We start from the raw sequence: 22,676 nt of genomic DNA, 5'->3' as shown, positions 1-22,676 counted from the left end.
TGTCAAAATTGTCAAAATTGTCAAAATTGTCAAAATTGTCAAAATTGTCAAAATTGTCAAAATTGTCAAAATTGTCAAAATTGTCAAAATTGTCAAAATTGTCAAAATTGTCAAAATTGTCAAAATTGTCAAAATTGTCAAAATTGTCAAAATTGTCAAAATTGTCAAAATTGTCAAAATTGTCAAAATTGTCAAAATTGTCAAAATTGTCAAAATTGTCAAAATTGTCAAAATTGTCAAAATTGTCAAAATTGTCAAAATTGTCAAAATTGTCAAAATTGTCAAAATTGTCCAAATTGTCAAATTGTCCAAATTGTCGAAATTGTCAAAATTGTCAAAATTGTCAAAATTGTCAAAATTGTCAAAATTGTCAAAATTGTCAAAATTGTCAAAATTGTCAAAATTGTCAAAATTGTCAAAATTGTCAAAATTGTCAAAATTGTCAAAATTGTCAAAATTGTCAAAATTGTCAAAATTGTCAAAATTGTCAAAATTGTCAAAATTGTCAAAATTGTCAAAATTGTCAAAATTGTCAAAATTGTCAAAACTGTCAAAATTGTCAAAATTGTCAAAATTGTCAAAATTGTCAAAATTGTCAAAATTGTCAAAATTGTCAAAATTGTCAAAATTGTCAAAATTGTCAAAATTGTCAAAATTGTCAAAATTGTCAAAATTGTCAAAATTGTCAAAATTGTCAAAATTGTCAAAATTGTCAAAATTGTCAAAATTGTCAAAATTGTCAAAATTGTCAAAATTGTCAAAATTGTCAAAATTGTCAAAATTGTCAAAATTGTCAAAATTGTCAAAATTGTCAAAATTGTCAAAATTGTCAAAATTGTCAAATTGTCAAAATTGTCAAAATTGTCAAAATTGTCAAAATTGTCAAAATTGTCAATATTGTCAAAATTGTCAAAATTTTCAAAATTGTCAAAATAGTCAATATTGTCAAAATTGTCAAAATTGTCAAAATTGTTAAAATTGTCAATATTGTCAAAATTGTCAAAATTGTCAAAATTGTCAATAAGTTAAATTCACTGTTGTTTTTCATTATGTAGGTAGATTTTTGATTTTACTTTTCGATTTTCTCTCGCATTTTTTGGATATTAAGTTCCAACGATTTACCTTGTCCGAATAAAATGAAATCAGATCAAAAATCGAATTGAACTTCCTTTCTTTCCAAATCCATACGGAATCAAACCTCATTTCCTCCAATCACTGTGAAATGAACAGCTTCATTGAACGCGAAATGTAATACGTCTGGCTTTGATTTCGTTCTGTGCCATTTAGCAGGAATTGCATTACTATTTTCCAGAGCTGGTTGATGCTGCACTTTCAATGCCAGTTGGTAGAAAAGTGAGCAAATCTAATAGAACGATAGAGAAAAAAAATCGCTTCTTTCTATTCCAGTTGTTTGAACATGCAACCTCGAAATCGATACAAATATCTTCGGTAATCTAATTTGACTTGAAGCTGCATATGCATTGAGGTGCTGCTGCTGCAGCCGAACTTGCATTCCGGATTTTAGCTGCAGGAAGTCGGTTTTGCGTCGTGATTCAGCGTTAGGGTGGATCTATTCCAATCAGAATTAAAGTCTTTGTAACGAAACTTTTGATTCAACATTAACCTGCTCGAAGGACCCTTTTTTCCTGATTCAATAAAACCACAAAAGAGCACTTCCGGCGATTGCAGTCAATCGTCAGACAGCAGATTCTATAGATGCAATCATCCCTGTGCTCCAGTGACGCTTCCTCTAAGTTTGCAGCAACTGATGATGATGACTATGATGCAAAAGTGCATCCTCCCGGTAGCGAATGAATGGGAATTATGTATTACATCCAAACGGGGAGCCAATCGTCGTTTCGCCTGAATGTATGCAACTTTAACCTGTTCGAATGGTGCAGCTCAAGGGGTAGCTCACAAGTTTATCATTTTTCATCAATCTTTATGAGAAAATCGCAACAACGCAGCGCTTGAATGGCGCAATCGGATCTGACTCCGGTGCAGCAAGACGAATCATCATCATCGTCGTCGAGTTTCAGGATCGTTCCTCGGCTGAATAATGAATTGAATCCTTTCACTGTCGCTGAATAATCCATCTACATTGGAATGGTAAGGATGCCAAGGCTTTTTCTCCGTTGCATTGAATGGGCACATGATAGCACCAATTAAAACTGCAATTGGCTGTTTCGTTTAATGCAGGGAAATATGTGATGTTAGACTGAGTCGATTTGAGGTAATTTTTGAATTTCTCAAATCCTGGGGTCTAAAAAGCTTCGTTTTGGTTCAAAACTCATAAATGATTTTTTGCAAAATATTTTAGTAACGTTTACATGAGCAAATTTGAACTTTAAGGTTTTTATGTAAAAATTGAATATTTTGTACTGAAAAATCAACCTCACTTTTATTTCAGCTGTAGAATCGAGCCTGATTTTTGTGCCAATTTATAAATTCTTATTAGGCAACAAAGTTTTAAGCTGTTTAACAGGGGTAAGTCTTTTGCCATTGATGAACAACAAATTCAATTGACATCACTGCTAGGTGCCTAGCGAAGTATTGCATGACTACTTTGCATGCTACCATACTGAGTGCTTCTCGATTCTAGTGAAAGCCAGTCACGATTTTGCAGAGCTCTTTCAGGACCATAGATATTACATCGAGAAAGAAGCCATGCACAGTCGATTTCATTTAGTAAAACCTTCGCCACGAACAGTGATTGGCCAATGACAAGAGGATCCGAGAGTTTGTGAAGTCACATCAGAGCACAACGCTGAGAATACTGTGCCAGGTTCAGAGAGTTCTCCTTAAGCAACTCCTGAAGAGCATATTGTACAAATCTTCTTTGAATTGCTTCAAAACGCGCAATTCACTAGGCTTGCAGATTCTAATGTTCAAAGAACCAAACAGCAGTATAGAGCTCGCAGTCCGGCAGGATTAGTGAATTCTTTGCTCAAACGTAAGATAAGTCCCAGCATCCAGTTAGCTTTTCCGATACTAGCAGAGTAGTGGTACTTAAAAGTCATAAAACTGTCTTAAATAACACCAAGATCTTTAATTTGGTCTACACGATGCAATTGTTCGCCAAGAATATTATAATCGAAAGATTGTTTCCTGCGTTCAAATAGGGTAAATGTACCCGACCTTGGCACCTAAGGCATGGTCCACCCTTTTTTTCAACATTCCAACCTTCCTGTTGAGTGCACCATAGAACATTCTTTGAAGAATTTACTTGCTAACTTGCTTAGAGCTCAACAAAAATATGTTTTCTCCATGGAACTTTCATTAATGTGAGCAAAATGCATGCAAAGTACTCACTACGGTGCTCCAATTACTTGGCCGCCGTACCAATTGTTTGCCGTTTCGGTGATCCGATTCTTGGCCACCAGCAATGTGCAATAGATCTTTACCAGCAATGCTCAATTGACAGTTAACAGAATCGTTGGCTATTCTGAATATAAGGCCACTGACAGAATGACGTCAGCTGAGCGTAAAGTTCTATGCGACGATGGAACACCGGGCTTCACTCATACAACCAAAAGGCTTTTGAAAACATTGATGACATTTGGTTGGAAGGGAAGCACAAAATAAGCTTTCATTTAAAAAAGTCGGAAGTCCAGAATTTCCGCAATTTTTATTTTTTAATTTTTAAAACTTTGAATTTTTACTCATTTAAACACAGTGATGATTATAAACACCTCAGGTTGTTTCAGAATATTTGTGTACCTATGAACATGAATCATTGGTTTATGAATGACAACCAAACCTTCATCAGGGGGACCGATTCAGAAACGAATTATGTCCGCGAGTGGTTTGAAGTGAAATCTAAACTAATATATTTTGTAAGCAAACTTTTTAAACTGAACACTTCAAAAAATTTCTCCAATATGCATACAGTCCATAACTTATGAAGGACTGATATAATCTAAAATAAAGCCAATCAATCTAGGAAAAGTATTTCAGATGGTATGGGCTTATCTAGACTAGCCCAGGTTTTCAACGCAGAGTTTTAAAAAAAAGTTGGTGTGGTCCAGCAGCCAGAATATTGAGGAAAAATATCCGTATCTGACCTGGTTGGTTCACATTTCTCGAAATTTTTTAAAGAGATTTCACAGTTCATCATTTTCGCGAAGTTTTTGAGAAAATTTCATCAAAATAAAAATGAAATACAACTTGAACGGGAGTAATACTGAAAGGTTTGAGCCGTGTCAAATAAACGAATTATTTGAAAAAAAAAACAACTTGAACGTGAATGTTGTGAAAGTTGTATTGTAACGTTGAATTGAAATATCTTATTTCGAACTTTTCTCATCGATAAGAATTTCCCAAATATTGGAAAAATTGCTAAGATTTTCTCAGTTTTATCTTGGAGAATTTCCTGACTTGAATGTTAACTGGACAAATTCAGGAATGCTAAGCCTAACGACAGATTTATTTACGACATTTCTATGGTTCTGTGCATCATGATGTGTTGTCATTTATAAATCATAGTTTAAATTATTCCTTTTGGGTTTTTATTGATCATAAGTTGATAGTAAAATACTCTAGGAGACTTGCGATTGCGATACATAGGGATATTTGCACTACCAAACAACTATCTTCATATTGTGGAGTTTGGCTTCATAAAGTAAAAAATTGAAAAATTCCTTGAATGGTATTTTGAAATTTTGCCCTTTTGAATTTGTTAGCTGAGATTATGAGCTTCTAGCAAGAGCCATCTCGAATGCCCGGGGCGTTGCGCAGTGGTTTGGCACTCCAAATAGATGTTAGAATATAAACCTTGCTAAAAAAAACTTTTAATTCGACTCACATCTAATATTTTAAGGAATAATTTTAAAGAAAACGATATTTTCCTGAACTTCTGTTTCCAAGAAAAAAATAAGAACAATAATCCAAAAAATTAAATCTGAGTATACATATGGTTCCCAAGCAATAGAAAACGATTCCAAAACTCAATTAATTATGTATTTTATATACTAAAGTCATAAATTGCCATCGATCTAACAGTTTTTAGATAAGAAAAACATCTTAAGTCCTGTGAGTTTCTTAATTTCACTTAGTTTTTTTTTTATTTCGAACCACTGTGTTCTGTAGGAGACCACGTGGTCTCTGTTCGGCAGACTGCAATGCAAATGCTGTTCGCACGCACACCAATGTACCTTCGATTCATGGTTCCCAAATAGCGATTTTTGAATTTTCAATGCTTGAATATGACTTTTAGTTAATCGAATCACTAATGTTCTCCAACTTATTTCGAAGCTTAAGTTGATAGAAACGGTCTTATCATACAACCCAATTAGTATGAAAACATTTGTGCGTAGTTTTAAATGAATTTTAGGGAAAACCTCAGTCCAAAAATACCTCTTTAATGAACATGTATTTTTTCCAGCTTCCAACACTGGTGGTGTATTTCGATTGAAATTGCATGCCAAGAAAAGGAACAAAATTAGTTTTAAATTTTTATTCAAAACCTAAATAAATATTCGTTCTTTCGTCTGTCTAGTATTTTTCGATTTTTATCCGAGTTTAACTGTAGGTATGCGTATTTATTGCAAATTTTTCAAATGAATATCCGCTTTTGAAATCGCATGTGAATTTAACAGTTGCACTAGAAAGGTGAGTTCATCTGATTTTCATACGGTGATTTCCAACATTAATTGCCTCGGACGCAGATCGAAAAAAATTACCTACTTTAATAAAGTACAAACAATCAAAAAATTTGGTATGCACAGATTTGAAACAAATTATTGTCTTCGCAATGAAAATATATTCAAAAATTTTTAGCTCAATTTGGACCTGAAAAACATGAAAAGACATGTTGGCATGCCAAGAAAAGGACCATGCCAAAATAGGGCTCACTTACCCTATTATGATACAACACTTAGCAACACTCAAAACTAGAAGGATGACCGCACACTTACTACTGTATCGAGGTATTGTTGTAATTCGCGACAATCAGTAAGGCTGCTAATGATCAGAAATATTTTCAGATCATCCGTATGCAAGAGTACTCCACATCAAACAAGAAGCATATCATTGCAGAACACCGTAAACACTAATGGGCCCAAATGTAATAATGTAAGGGCCTTGTGGTACACCTGAAGTTGGAATTCAGTCGGTCGATTCAGCGGAACCAATTCTGAACGACGGTTTGTTAGGTAGCTCCAGATCCATACACACAGTCTTTCTGAAAACCCTAAACGTTGTAGCTTTCTGAACAAAATTTCGTGATTCACTTAATCAAAAGCGGCAGTAATATCCATATAATATATAGCATCAATTTGCTTGCCACCATCGATATTGAATAAACATAATGTGGTAAAAACTGTCAGGTTTGAGGTTACTGATCGTTTGGGAAAAATTCATGCTGATTTTCAGAAACCCAATTCCGGCACGCTGAAAACATTACATCATTGACGATCCTCTCCAAAACCTTCGAGCAGGCAGCAAGCGACGTGACACCTCGATAGTTGCGCACATCCTGTTTGTTACCTTTTTTAAAGACAGGGCTCATGAATGATCTTTTCCAGAGGTTAGCAAATTAATGTTGATCGAAGGACTGATAAAATATGTGAGTTAGAGGCTTTACTAGTATGGCTCTACACCTTTTCATAACGCACGAAGGTATTCCATCTTTTCCGGTTGAGGTAGAATACTTCAAATTGTTGATAGCATCAAGAACCATTTCTACAGCAATCGCGACAATGTCGAGGTCTAACACATCTCTGGGTAACAGAGTGACGGCTGCATTGATTTGATCTGTACTAAACGAATGAATCAGAAAAACACTGGAAAAATAACTGGCAAAAAGGTTACATTTCTCGGTAGAGGATTTAGCAGTTCTGTCTTTCAAATGAAGCACCGCAGGTAGACCAGACTCCTTCCTTTTGATGTTAACGAATTTCCAGACCGTTTTTGGATTGTGGCGAAGGTCAGATTGTGTGTTCAGATCGTTCAGTTTTGTTCTGATAAACGGGCAGGGGGAGCTCTTAAACAGTCGTAGCCCCTGCTCGTATCGTTCCTACCGGATTGGCAGCGAACACCTGGTTTGCAGGACAGCCGTCCGGCATTCTTGCAACATGTCCTGCCCAGTGTATCTGGCCAGCCTTCGCCACCTTCTGGATACTGGGTCCGCCGTGGAGTAGCGCGAGCTCGTGGTTCATCCTTTGCCTCCACACTCCGTTCTCTGGCACGCTGCCAAAGATGGTTCTTAACACTCGAATACTCCGAGTGTGCGCAGGTCCTCCTCGAGCAATATCCACGTCTCGTACTCGTAGAGAACAACCGGTCTAATGAGCGTTGTGTACAGGTTACACTTTGTGCGGGTCTTCTCGACCGCAGTTGTTGTGGAGTCCATAGTAGGCACGACTTCCGCTAATAATTTTCCGTCATATCTAGTGTCATTGTCTGCGGCCACCAGTGAGCCGAGATAGACACAGTCTTCAACTATCTCCAGCTCGTCGCCGTCGATCGTAACCTTGTTATTACTGGACATGCGGTCGGTCTCGGATCCGTAGGCCAGCATTTTTTAGTTTGTGATAGATCCATTGCCGCAGATGATCTGTCGACTATATCAATGTCATCGGCAAAGCAGATAAGTTGTCTGGATCTGTTGAAAATCGTGCCTCGCATTTCACCCACTGCTCGTCGAATAACACTTTCTAGCGTAACGTTGAACATAATGCAGGATGGACCATCGCCTTGTCAAAGACTTCTGCACGATTCGAATGAACTCGACAATTCACCCGAAATCGGCACACAGCTATGTGTTCCATCCATCGTCGCCTTGATCAATCTGGTCAGCTTCCCGGAAAGGCCGTTCTCGTCCATGATTTTCCATAGCTCGTCACGGTCGATACGACACGTATGTGGCTTTGAAGTCGATGAATAGATGGTGCGTAGGGACTTGGTGATCACGGCATTTTTGGAGAATTTGCCGTAATGTGAAGATCTGGAAGCTAGCCTGATGACTTCCCACGTATCTGTTTGCTTGTGGCATAGGTGGCGGAGTAGGATTCGGGAAAACACTTTGTAGGTGGCATTCAGGAGAGTGATTGCTCGGTAGTCCAATTTGTCGCCCTTCTTGTAGACGGGGCATATTACCCCCTCTGGTAGCTGTTCTATGTCCCAGATCCGGACTATCAACCGGTGTAGGCAATCGGCCAACTTGTCCAGGCCGATTTTGATGAGTTCAGCTGCGATGCCATCCTTCCCAGCTAACTTGTTGCTATTCAGCCGGCAAATGGCTTCCTTATTTAACTTCACTCATCGTTGGGAGTGGCTCCTCTACGTCGTTGGGTACGCCGGCAACGTACCTTCCCCCACCGTCTTGATCTCCTACTTGTGCAGGTGCAGGTGCAGGTACAGGTGTTCATCGAAGTGCTGCTTTCACCTTTTGATCACCTCACGATTTTCCGTCAGAATGCCTTCGTCCTTTTCCCGGCACATTTCGGCTTGCGGCACGACTGTCTTCGGGAGGGGCTTCGTTAAGTTCGCTCTCAGCAGGCGGATTACCGAGCGACTGCTCGTAATCTGCTGCGACCTCAGGTTGCTTCAGTCGTGCGATATTTAACTGAGGCCCACAACCCAGCCAACATTAAATCATAATAGAAATGATAATTCAAATCGAATATTAAATAAGACATTTTCAATAATTATCGTAAACACAGTGGCATTGAGTGATTTTCTAGGATTCATTTACGACAAGCTTTGCCCAAAAAAAATTTAATCGGATAGCAGTTTAGTCAATTCGTAAATATGTCTCCAGAAAGTTGAGAATATGCTCATTCGACATTTACGATTTGAGTGAATTGATTTACGATAAATAGACGGTCCTTCAATTGACCTCCGGTGTCTCCCTTTGACCGGTTCGTAAAAAAAGCTCTAGCAAAGACCTTTTCAACTGATGAGTTGGCATCGTGGTAAGATACCGGACTGTGAACTCGGAGGATCGGAAAGGAGGAAATTTTTTTTCGTTTATTTAGCTTTTTGTTGGAAAATCGATTCGTTGGAATCTTGTCTTTGTAGATATATCGCCTCCACATTTGTAGCTATATGCTATTTTGGTAAGTTTAATACAATCTTTTTATCTGGAATATTTGTTCGAATAATTCTGTTGTTCCCGCGTTATACCTTCAAAAATGTTTGCTGGGAACCTCCGAGCCGAGGATTAGTTGTGGGTTACCGTCAATTAAATAAAAAAAAAAAATTTACCAATAAATTTCCCCTTCCGAGAGTCGATGATATTCTCGATTAGCTCGGCAGAGCTAAATATTTATCGAAATAAGATTTGATGTCTGGTTTTCCTCAGCTTGAAATTGAGAAAGGTTCCAGAGAATTTACTGCATTTTCCCTTCAAGAGCAAAAACACTTTCAATTTAGACGATTGCCGTTCGGACTTAACATAAGTCCGAATAGCTTTCAAAGAATGATGGCCATTGAACTAATACCGTATTTGTTTATGCCGAGTGTTGCACTAGTGTTGCACTGGTGCACCACTAGGTGCTGTCAAACTGTTTGTTTATTCGGACGGTGTTGCACTGGTTTTGACCTGTCGGAGTTCTGCTTACGGACGGTGGCCCACCGATAATTTTGCCAGTGTTGCGAGAGAGCGTGTGAGTGAGCGAGGTAGCAATACACTGGCGAGGATTTGTGTTTGTTTTTATCGGGTACGGTGGAACACTCCACGAGTGGAGAAAACAAATACAGTATAAGTGAGCTGAGTCTCTAGTGAGCATTTTTGTATATTAACGACATTATAGTCGTAGGATGTTCAGTTGAACACAATTTAAAAAAAATTAAGGAGAAATGTTGAATGTTTCAGGCAAAGAAATTTAAAACTCAACCCTGCTTAATGCAATTTCTTTAAAGCAGAAGTCTCTTTTAAGGATATACGATAGCGGATAGAGAGATTCTGCCTGATAGTTCAAAATTTGATGCTATCGAGAATCTTTCCAAACCACAAAACACTGATAAAATAAGAATTTTTGTGGCAATGTGTAATTACTAAAGAAGGTTCATTCCTAATTTTTCGCAAATTTGTTGTTGTATGTTGTATGTATGTTGATAATCCACCATGGGTGCCCGGATTCACCGCAGTTTGACCAAAGTATGGATACATGTAATTATTAAATATCTCCCATAATGAAATGAAGGTTTATATTTGGACGAACAATTCAAACAGGTGCACAAGCAGTTCAAAATGTATAAAATGTTTAATATTATACATTTACTACAGGTATTCCGGCATCCGTGTATATACCTGGCCAGCTGACACGTGATTGAAAGATCTAATGTAAATAATCGAAACCAATATCAAGTTATATAATACCAATAAAGAACAATCTCACCATCTCATTCATTAATTCCTTCGTTTTCTGTATGCGTTCACTGCAATGGGCATCCTTTCGAACATGAAGCAAACAGATTAATGCGTAAGCCAATCCGCATTTCTTCTTCAGCACACTTTTTAACTCTGGATTTGCCTCTTGATATTTTGCGTAAAGGTTTAAACAGACATTCATACACTCCCCCATACGCGATATCACTGCATTTTCCAGAGCGATTTCATGGCGCTACTTCTTCTTATGCTTTTTCCACAAAATAGGCTCTTCGCACCGCACGAAATACAAATTATGCTAGCCGGCGAACGCGATTTACACACAAAATCACTTTTTGAAAACTTTTCTTCCGAGCCCCACCCCTTAAATATCACAACCGAAATCATCGACACCTCAATCTTTCTGCCTGATAACCCGTTGTTCCATCTAACAACCTATTTAAAAAAAAATCATACGCAACCTCCAAAATCACTTTCCGGTGATGCCAAATTGGAATTGATAGCCACCTTTGGTCACTTCTCGATATTCCTTTAGTGATTTTTCTTCAAAAAACTTTTTGGAACCATCAAAATGCATTAACCCGATCAACACTCTGAACCACAACGCTTTATAGATCATGGAGGCGTGCGCCTCGTATTTTCAAAAAAAAAAATGTAAGTGAATTTTTCTCAAATTTGTTGTTGTTTGAATAAATTACTTAGAAAACACAGGGCTTGTGATATAGCTCAGTTGGCAAGTCTGTTATCTCCTGAGCCGATGTCCGCGAGTGCGAGCCCAAGAGTAAACATCGAACACAGTTGTACCGGATTAGTTTTTCAATAACGATCCGCCAACTGCAACGTTGATAAAGTCGCGAATGCCATAAAGATTGTAAAACGACTATAAAGGAAGAAAAATAAAAAAAACTTAGAAAACGTGTTACATTATAACCTTGTTTAGCCAATTGCGATAACAAATCTAAAAAGAACGAAGCCTGATCAATTTCGAGTATATGATATAATAAATAATGCGCAAGTTACAAATTTAAAGAAAATTGCATTTCAAATTTTATTCAATGAAAACCTACTGGCAGTAGATGTAATAATTTTCGATTAAAGTTATAAAAATTGCCTAGCGTATAGACTAGATGTCAACCTTTAAAAAATTGAAAAATATTTTTTTAATTATTCATGATTTTTTTTTCAATCACCCAATTCCACAGCAATTTCAAACAGCGATGAAGTATTCAATTACATATATAAGCATCAATGACTTTAAGTAATTTTGGAATAAAATTTTCCTAGCGGTTCAAATTGTTATTTTTGATCCACCTTAAATAGTATCAGAAGAGCGCCGATGTGGTCTAGTGGATAGGCTGGCGCGAGTCTGGTATTGGTACGCCAGGCGTACTGGGTTCGATTCCCAGTATCGGCAAGAAAAACTTTTGGGTTCGAATCCCCTAAGCGGGCCGACACGTAAGATGTGTTTCATTATATAACTGACTATATAATTGGAATGTTCAATCAGTTGCCAGCTGGCCAGGTATATACACGGATGCCGGAATACCTGTAAGTAAACTAGCCCACCTGATTGATTCGTTCTTCCAAAATATACCTACATCAACACACGCAATACATTCACCACATAACAGTTCATACGAAGCCGTGGGGTCCGGGTATGGTGGCGCGCTGCATTGGAGATTTGTCGAACCTAATAATCTAAGGAATGTATGTGAACCCATACTTTGGCGGAAACTGCGGTGAATCCGTGCACCCATGGTGGATTACCAACATACATACATACATACCTTAAATAGTATCAGAACCAATAGAAATACGGAAAATTTTTGAATATAACCACTGTTCACCCACCGGAGGACATATTGGCATATTCCGATTGTATTCAAAATTTATAAATTCCTATATTTTTCCAAACATGAAATACACAGTTAGCAAATTTGTTAAATCTTGTGAGCTGAGTAAACTTAACAGACTTTTTTTTTCAGTAAATGAAAACATGGTCAGGACAACTACATCTATTAAACCTTTTGATATAGGTTGAACAGATACAATTTGACCATTTAGTTTGAAATCTTATGGCATTAGATACGCAGTGAAGATGCAATGCGATCTCAGTAAATACTAATGTTTAGTTCCCATGCCTGACAAGGCTGCATCCAGCATATCCAAACCGAAAGTAAAAAATGGTATTCTAATCTATGGTCCAATAAGTGCTATTTGCACTGACCAAGGAATATAATACAAAGGTATATTTGACAGCATTTGTGAACTTTTCATGATGAATCACACTTGCTCCACTGCGACTACCCCCAAACGGAAAGAAATCATAGGTATCCGAATGAATACCTAAGAACATCCATCAATGATCTATAAACAAACTGGAATGATTTGCTACCACATTACAGTTACTGTTATAAAATAACTCCAAATTCATCTTATGATCACTCACCGTTTGAAATTTTGTTTGACAAACCCATAAAAAGAGTAAAATATTAATTGGAATACAGTAGAACCTTTATATAATAATAACTCATATCTACACGAACTAAAGTACAAACTCGAAATAATACATTTACAGGTTTTTAGGAAAACAGAAGAAAACAAAACACAAAAAAAAATCAAAAACAACTTGCATACTTAAAAATCGAGGGGAAAAACTAGACAATGTTCAAATTAAACCGCATAAATTAAATGGATGTAAAGCCGAAATAAAACACGAAACTACAAATCATACTAGAGTTGTGCATAGTACCAGATTAGTTAAACATCAAAATATTTAAACAAAAAATAATTAAATCAATAATTAGAAAGGAAACGACCGCAACATTTTAAAGTTCCATCATTGCATCGGTCTGAATGGTTGCACCATTCTCCGAAAGGAGGAAGGTGTAGCATCTTCCAAACCATTCCATATTATCTTTCATTTGGCATCCTTTTAGCCATTCCGTATTTTAATTTATTTCTGCAAAACGTTGCAGACCATAAATCAAACAGTGTCATGTAACTTAAATTTCCAAAAACCTTTTCCGTATTTTTTTGTGTTATAACTGCAACCATATGTTTAGAAAAATGTCTTCCAAATAGCTAGCGCGTCGCCTTCCTGCATTCCGCTTCAGTACATTTTGGCCTACAATTAAGTTACCACTTAAGAATTTTGGATTAATACATTCAATCTGAAATCAACTTCATAGCAAGCAAGTGATTCAATCCTAAAGTCTGATATACCTCAACTGGCTAGCTGAGTTCACGCTGAAGTTAAAAAAGCTTAAATGCCAAGTATTTATGTTAAACTCTTGAACGCAGGACTAACAAGATACAAAATATTAAGTTATCAAACGCATATATGAATACAGAAAAAAACTTGAGATCCAATTCGCTCTGATTTATTTATTAATGATTTATTAATCAACCAGTCGTGAATTTCTACACCATTCACAATCAATTTTTTTTAATGTTCTATTGTTTCTGGTGTCAGGATGGTTAATGGAATTTTTAAGGGCATTGATTCTTTAAATAACCAAATTTTTTCCCAAGATTTTTCATATTTAATCTAGGCTATAAATAGATTCGAGTCACACCTGTAAAGTATAAAAATCAATGTTATACAAAATTATATCAATTGAAAGGGAAGTTCAACGTTCAAAGAATTGTTAAAAATCAATCCAGATGTTGAAAAATGGGTTTAAAAATTTCCTGCATTTATTGTTTAAAAATAATAAAAATATTAAAATGCTCTTAAATTACTATAGAACCAATGTACAATCCGATTCTTCGTTCGTTCTGAGTTATTCTAACCAAACATCACTTTACCAACAGTTTCTCAGCATTAATTTTCGCCATGGAGCCAATGAATTACTCAATCAGAGGCAGTTTGTCGATCCAATCAAATTCTGCCGTTCTCGGTAGATTTTGAAATCAGAGCTTCATATAATTATGATTTTCTATTCCCAATGGTAATACCGTTTTACAACCGAACCGTTCCGACGGAATCATTACATTTTACAACATTCGGGATGCAAAAAGCGCTGCCGGGGTAATCATGATGATGATGATGATGCTGCAATTTAGTTGATGCAATTTGACGACTGCAGTTGATCGAATATCATCGTCAAGTCGGATGCAATTTTGAATTTTGTATATGGGCTGCAGCAAATTTTCTCCATAACCGTTTTACCGATTTCCCTATTAGGTATTTTGAATAGCTCCGGGCATAAAACCGCAAGTCATAGAACGCACCCATCCCAATAATGGAAGGAACCATCCATTGATGGAAAGGCAACGTTAAAAAGCGATTCCGATTTGCCTATTTGCCGGGAAACTGAATGGGTAATGAATAACTCTTCCGAAGATGAATCCTCTATTCTAAATTAACGGTATATTGTGCGTGATTTCACCGTGCCATGTCTAAGGAAACAGCATCCGGTGGACCCCACCACTTTCGGCTCTTTGACGTTGAGAAAATTACGGACAAAGATGAATTGCACGATAATTAATCATTCTACTTGTTTAGGTTGGCACCTCTGATAAAGGAACAATAAATTGGTCCTTCGAGCCGGATCGGAGCCAAAATTGTGCATATCGTTAAGCCATACGGTCGAAGGAATGAGATTCAAAACCGGGAAAATCAGTTCTTGTCTCCTCGAGGATGCTAATCGTCTAAGAAGTTGCGTTTTCCCTCTAAACAACTAAAGGGGGATCGATGTGGTAAAGAATTATCATTCATTACAAACTTGTGACAGCCAGTCAGCTCGAAGTTCTTGGCTATGCTGAGAAGAAACGTAAGTCGTCCCTTGAGGTGAGAAGAAAAGGTGCACCATACCGGCGACGTGTGAGATTGTTGATCGATTCATCAAGTGGTTTTGTTAGACCCTGGGGAGAAATGGGTAATTCGTGTATGTAAATTTTACAAAAATTGTTAAACAGGTTTCAAAGAAAATTTATGATCGAGTTTCCAGTTCATGGTGAATTAAGGCGAAATAAAATTCATTGACAAAGTTCTTTTTATTCGAACAACTTTTTCGAGGGTCTTTTGGAACATGTTTCTACCTCCTTGGAACAAGTGAATGGATTTTTTTTAACTTGTCGTAGTTTTGTTGTTTGCTAGAATTTTTCATCTTATATTTACAAAGACGACATGAAAAAATGGAAACTAACAGGGCAAACATGAAATTTTTTTTTTTGACAATTTTTACAGTTGAAAAATCGATTTTAAAAAGCTCATGCTTTTTTGGGGCATACATAATGTTAAATGAGTTCAGAATTTTTTCAGAAACTTTAAGAATAAAAATCAGCTTTGTACATTGTTTCGTTGACTTTCTTCACAATGTTGATTTGAAATGGGTAAATGATTTTTAACATTATTCGACTGTGTGTCGCTTTTGGATTGTTAATGAGATGTTCAAAGTGAAAAACTTTATCAAACTGTTTTATAATGTTAATTGTATAAAAATTTTAAATACAGTTCAAGCATTCCAGAATTTTTCCAGGATATGTACGGGCAAATATGAGTGATTTTATTTAAAAACCTGTATAAATCCGGCCATTTGATATAAAAATATTTACAACAATTTTGGCAATATTCGATTCAAATTTGGTTCTATCCTCAAAATCAAAAAGGAGCTTAACATTAATAAACTAGAACCGGGGAAAAAAATCTTTTGAAAAACTTGGGTCAAATCCAGAAATAATTGAAGAAATGGGGATGCCAATAAAACTTGTTAAGAATAAGTTTTTAGTCGACGCGCGAAAAATTCCAGATCACGCACATTTATGTCTAAATAAATCAAATAGCTTAAACCGTGTTATGATGTTTTTTCTTGCGCGTCTTAAATCTATAGTTCAGAATAAGTTTCATCTAAAATTATGGTAAAAAAATGTTTTGGGGAGCCTTGAATACAATTTATATGTAGCTGACAATAATGTGAATACATCCAGGCAAAATCTAGACGCCCGCCGGACGACATTCGAGCAACCGTGCTGGAACTATCGTTTTTAAAATTTAACGTTAGTTGGATTCGTTTTTATAGTTTTAAATACAGTTACTCAAATAATCATATCCAAGAGTGATAAAAATTAATTTAAATTTATAAAAAGTATGGAACCTTAGAACTTTTCAAAGACATTTTCATGGTTTTTTGGGAAAAATGACAGCTTGTTGTTATATTCTTTGAAAAAAGGCTTTCTCTGGAAAATTGCCGAACCCTATTTTTTTATGAAAATCAGATGCGATTTGTCGAAGCTGAAAAATTTCTATTTGAAAATTTTTAATAGGTTAAAAGTATTTATAATGCAAACGAGTCCGAGAACATTTAATAAGTGGTCGACCAAATGTTTGAGGCTCGCGAGACTTCAAAATTTTTAACTGCATCTCTCCAGGGATTAAAACAGATGAAAATCATTTGGCCAACAGAAAAAGCCTTACCTTAGCAAGTCCATAAAGCTGAACGAAACACAATGAACCAAAACACAGGGACAGGGATCAAATGTGACATATCCAATAAAATGTCACACTTTATGATGGTGGAATCCATTTCAACCCCTCGATATATTTTTGCATGCGGAGAGACAAAATAGCCATCTGAGTACTTACCAGATCTGCAGGGATGTCAAACCACTTGGTGGCCGCGCCGTGGCTGGATTTTTCCCGGAACCCCACTCAGTCTCTGTCTAACTGTTACCAGATTAAAATGTTCTGCGTTTAATTAAAACTCTGCTGCTGCTGTAATTTTTCCACCGCTTTCCTGAAATCAACCGCACCGGATGAAGGAATCGGTTTTGGGTTGGAATAACCACTCACTATACCTAGAGTGATTCCCAGACAACCTCTCGAATTTCTCCCTCCCGGGTTAATGGAGGACCACGACATTTCATTCTTTTAATCACAGAACGAAAGGCTAGGCCAATGCCAAAACGGACGCTCGATTATTACCCGCTGATGCGTTTCCATTGCCATTTCAATCAGAAGCGAGTGGAAGTGCTTTCCTGTGGGCTACCATTCAGGGATCCTCCTGACGATGAGGATTGTATTTGAAAGGTACCCAGCTAAGTACTCGCGGAAATGTCCCCTTCCTCGCTGCCGCCAATAGTTTGATGAAATTAGGTCGTATTTTGTCATATCTGTCAAACGGGATTTCAACATTCGGGGAAAAAGAGTACAAGGAAAAAGCAAAGTGGATTTTGCAACCAAATAGTTGAGGGGAAAAATTTGGCATATCCAGTTCCAAACTATTCCTATAGAAATGAAACTTCCATTCGACATATTTTAAGAGCAGATTTTGAAATTAACATTCATTTGTAGTTTTAGTTCGTTGTAATCGAAAATGCAAAATTGACAGCACTGTGTTGTCTGTAAAAAAAAACAACCTGATCTACTTTTCATTCGTTACTAATAACTGACGCATTTCCTTGATATTTACAATACAATAGAAAGTTCCTGTTCGTGGCAAGGTCAGTAGGATATTAAAGTAAATTGGGATTTACTGATTGTTCTGAAAAAAAAAATCACGCTTTGCTGATACACTTCGCAGCCTACGATTTCAACTAATCGATTTTACCTATGATTGAACTCCATGACGATTCTTCAAAGTTTTTGTCAGTCAATACAGTTGAATCCACAAGATTGCTCACAGGATCTCTCATAAAAGAAGGTTTAGACAAAAGTGTTGCAGAAATTTGGAGAAGGAAGTTGCAGTCAGCTTCAATATAGATTAGAAGGAGTATAAGGAGTATGATGACTGAAAAAAGTGTGCGCCGGCCGATGAGATATACCAAGAATATAATTGAAATAATTATTACAAAAAACGATTTAGGTATACTTTTTATATTTTTTCGTTAATTTCAATAAGATTACCTTAATTTACTTCTTATAGAATATTTCGATCAAATTAATGGTTTTAACGATACATGCATTCGTAATTGCCAAACTTTGGAACTAGCGGGACACACAACCATATTTTCTAGTGCAGCTTGTGTAGTACGAAAGAGAATTTTTGGAATAATATCCAGGGTTCACAAATAAACATATAGGCAGAAAGGATTTTTTCTACTTTTACGAATGATGACTTTTATAAGAATAAAGCTAAGTGCACAAATCAGTTACGTTGAGTTTTACGAGCTACACTCTAAACAAGATAAAACTTCAAAGGGCTTATCAGTTAAATATATCATCCTTAAAATTTTGAGCAAGGGTTTTAGATAACTGTTTTTTCGATAGTTTTTGCTCATACATAAGAAAAATGATTTTTTTTAATTTTCAAACTTTTTAATTTTGATTTTTTAAGTTCCTAAACTTTAATAAATTTTAGTAATAAAGTTTAAGTTGTAAGTTTGCTACATTTGTACAATAAAGCGTATAAAAACAAAAAAAAAATTACTTGTATCGATTCCTGGATTGAATTCTATGAATTTGTATGAGAATCTGGAAGATTTAGGTTATTTGATTTGAGAATAGAATAATTGTTTTGAAAGTCTTCAAATTAACTTGTTCTGAAAATTTTAAACAAATTCAAAAAATTCAACCATCAATTAATGATATCACATTTAATTTTCAAAAGCAAAAGCCAAATATTAAAATTATACTGATCAAATCTGATTGATAAAAACTGAACCCAACAAACTATCATTAAATAAAATTTTGAAATTTTGAAAATAAATTCACAAAAAAATGAATCTTTAATCACTTGCGGTTTGTATTTCTCCGCTAAATAGCCATCATGATATTTTTATTTTGAATCTGGGAATCATCGTGATATTTTTATTTTGAATCTGGGAATCATAATTTTGAATATTGATTCTGAATGAAACTGAATTCTGAACTTCGATTGTAGATTTAGATAATGAATCTGTTTCTGAAATTCAGATTCGGTTCGGAAACTCGGTCCTGTTAAAAAAATACGATTATCTAGTCAGAATTCCAAAAATCATGAACCAAATTTTGAATTAAACGAAAAATCAAATAAGAACCAGGATTTAATAACAGCTTTTCATTTTGAATTTGTATACTATTGATTCTAGTGAAGAATCCTAAACTGGATACAGAATACAAAGTATGAAAACAGGAATTCAATCTTGATTTTGATCATATGAAACCAGGACCTCCAATATGAGTTGAACCTCATTTGAAATTTAATATTCAGAACTGAATTTCTGTTTATAAGTGAGAAAACTTGGAAAAACTGTTGAAGAATGTTGATCCTTGGTTTGGTTCTCGAGGTTTCGGCATCAGTTTTGAACCAAGATTGTATCTCTTGAAAAATTTTACTCATCATCAAAATTTGAATATGAATTTGAAAATTGTTTGTGTACATTGTGCATAGAATAGAAAACCTCGTCTGCTTTTCTGCTTTTAGCTGACAACGATTTGAAGGCTATGAGAGCAAAATGTGCTCTCTTGCATTCTACCGATAGATACGAATAAGGTGTCTGATAACGCCCAATTGGTGTAGTTTTCGTCGCTTTAGAGAGAAATGAAATTTATGTATGTATATTGCCTCTTCTTTGGAAGGTTAATGCTGTTTATTCAACTCTCCTACGATCATTCTATAATGTCTATGGAACGTCTTTCAAAACAGCATAATAATATAGCTAAAAAAATGTTTGCTGGGTAGTGGAAGGATTTATGTTGATTCATGCTCATTGGAGATGCATTAGCTTTTTAATTTTTTTTTTAAATTTATAGGACCTAATTGCGAAAAGAATAAAACTAGTTATTTTAATTATGTTAATATCTATCAAATCCAAAATTCACACCAGCCTAACAGGTTATTCGAAAGACTTATATCTGAAGTTTCTCAAATCTACATTCAATTTATATTTCCATAAAAAAAACATGGAAGTTAACACGAATCTCGTTGCTCTTGACCTCATTTAAAACTAGCTTACGTCCTTAAAAAAAGTGATGCAAATTTGCCTGTTCGAAGTAGAGTTGTAAGCCTTTTGTTTTTTTCTGAGGGTAATATTTAAAAGGATTGATTTTTTAAAACCTGTTTCAATAATATGGAACAATTATGAGAAATTAAGTCCCTTCATGCTGTAATGAAGCTGTGTATAATCTTCTTTGTATATAATAGAGTTTCGATAAATGGTCTAAAAACCTTTTATTTTGATGATGGTTTGCTGATTTGGTTTAAAATATCCTGAGTACCATAAACTGGGGGAACTTTAATCATTTTTTTTCATTCATTTTTGAATATTTTGGAAAGGGTTGCTTTTTCGTAATACCTAAAAATTTTAAAACACTAACTGAGATGATAAGTATAAAACATGACATTGATTGCAATAAATTCAAACAATATTGGTGGTTTTAATTGAATGTTTTCCACAAAACCAGATTTCGAGTTTTGGGGTAACTTTGATCACTTTGGTTTTTACGTACCTCAACATCTTTCAAAATTATTGTTTCATTGTCAATTAGCACAGAAGGCTTAGAACACCAAAAACAGTTATTTTTTGTTTGGACTCAATTGAATTTTTCAACGTTTCCTTTCAAAAACAAATATACTCAAAAGATCGACAATGTTGCTGCATACATTTAGGGACAAAAAGCAAAAACAATATTTTTGGCCTCAAAAACAAATGAAATTTCACCTTCATACAATTCCCAAGGTGCTCCCATTGTTCCCATGTTCTTTTTTGTATTAAAACTTAACCATTGGATAGGGTTTAAGCCATATTTTCTATACGGTCTTCTACGTGGAAAATGACCGTTTTTTTTCAAAATCCAAAAATTATCACCAAATCACCATAAAAATAACACCTGCACTAAACCTTAACAAAGAAAAAAGTCGAAGTTTCACATAAAACAATCCATTCGCTCCTAAATGCTTAAATTTGATCAGGAGAGATGTTTTTTTGTGAGCCTTCGAAAAACCAGATATTTTAAGATTTTAAAATTACATTTTAAGTCGTATTAAAAATCTGCTAATGAAAACCACATTTAGCTTATTTATAATTCAATTTATAGGCTTTCAAACGTAGTAAACAGTTTTCAGATATATTTACTATATACTTAGTTAATGATAATTATCTGCAGAAATATCATGTTGATAAAAGTTACCTCGGTGATCAAAGTTCCTCCAGTTTGCGATAAATCAAGGAATTCATAGCACAAGATATAAAAATTATCATATTATGATCTTAAATTGTCGTCAAACCCATTATAGCTTAATTGGAAACCCATATATTGTTTGTGTTGAAAAACACGGTTTCCTCCGGCGTCCGGAACAACTGCAAACTTTTGCTGCCACTAGCAGAACCAAAACATTGTTTGTTTTGGTTCCTCTTGCTATATTCAATTCGCAATCGAGAGCAATAGATTAATGATTGCTGATGACAGGTGATGATGATAAATGCTATACAAATGTTTACATTAGCACACGGTCAAGCGAGACTACTCAAATTGGGTTCGTTGTGACACAACAGTGTTGCCAGATATTATGGGTAAGAGTATCAAAAAACTCATTGAGAAATGAGTACTTTCCCGGTTAGGGAATATGGAAAGTAGAAAGTGTGCTATCGCTAATGTAATGAGTACTATTATAGTGTCTAGACGAACGAAACTGAATAAAGATTAACTCTATTTTACCACTGGAACCTGCGTTGAACCTTTAGTTTCAACAGTTTGTTACATCAACACATTCCACCGTGACGTGAAATCGCTTTTCCGGACTTTTCTGCACTGTTATCATTCTAAGAGTCAACCAATTTACTTGAAAATGAAAATAATTTTAGCAAACGGTCGCAAATTTAATTTCCTTCAAAATGAACATAATCTGGTCATTGTAAAATTTAAGTTGTTTTTGTTGTAATTGATTACTTTTGTGACGTGAATTCACGCTAGAATTAACCATTTTGGACTTTAGTACATACAACTTTGATTTCTTGTTCTCTCTGTGGAAATAGGATATCGGTATCTTGGAAAGAGTTGTAAAGAAAACAATTATACACATTTTGATGTACGTAGCTTCTCGATTGAACAACAACGAACGAAGTTATGCTTATTTGAAGTTGTGACGTGAATTCACTCAGTTCAAACAGAACAGGGTAGATGACTGAATTCACGTCACGAAATATAAAGTTATACTGTGGTTATACTGAACCATTCTTTGGAGTCTTCAAATTTTATGTACACTTTCAAAATCGATATTTTGTTGTTCCGACTTTAACAATCATAAACTTTCAGTATCTGCACCTAACTTTTTTCTTATTTTGATTGGCACTTGAATAGCAACATATTGAGGGATCATATGTTAAAATTATTACTGTCTTCATTTAAAAATTCACAAACAAAATGCTCGATTTGCAAAAATCCGACAATCTGGAGGGTCAAAACAGCTTTCAGAGCACA

Source organism: Uranotaenia lowii, chromosome 1 (assembly GCF_029784155.1).
Source record: "Uranotaenia lowii strain MFRU-FL chromosome 1, ASM2978415v1, whole genome shotgun sequence".
NCBI classification, from domain to species: domain Eukaryota; kingdom Metazoa; phylum Arthropoda; class Insecta; order Diptera; family Culicidae; genus Uranotaenia; species Uranotaenia lowii.
This window is presented reverse-complemented; position numbering follows the sequence as displayed.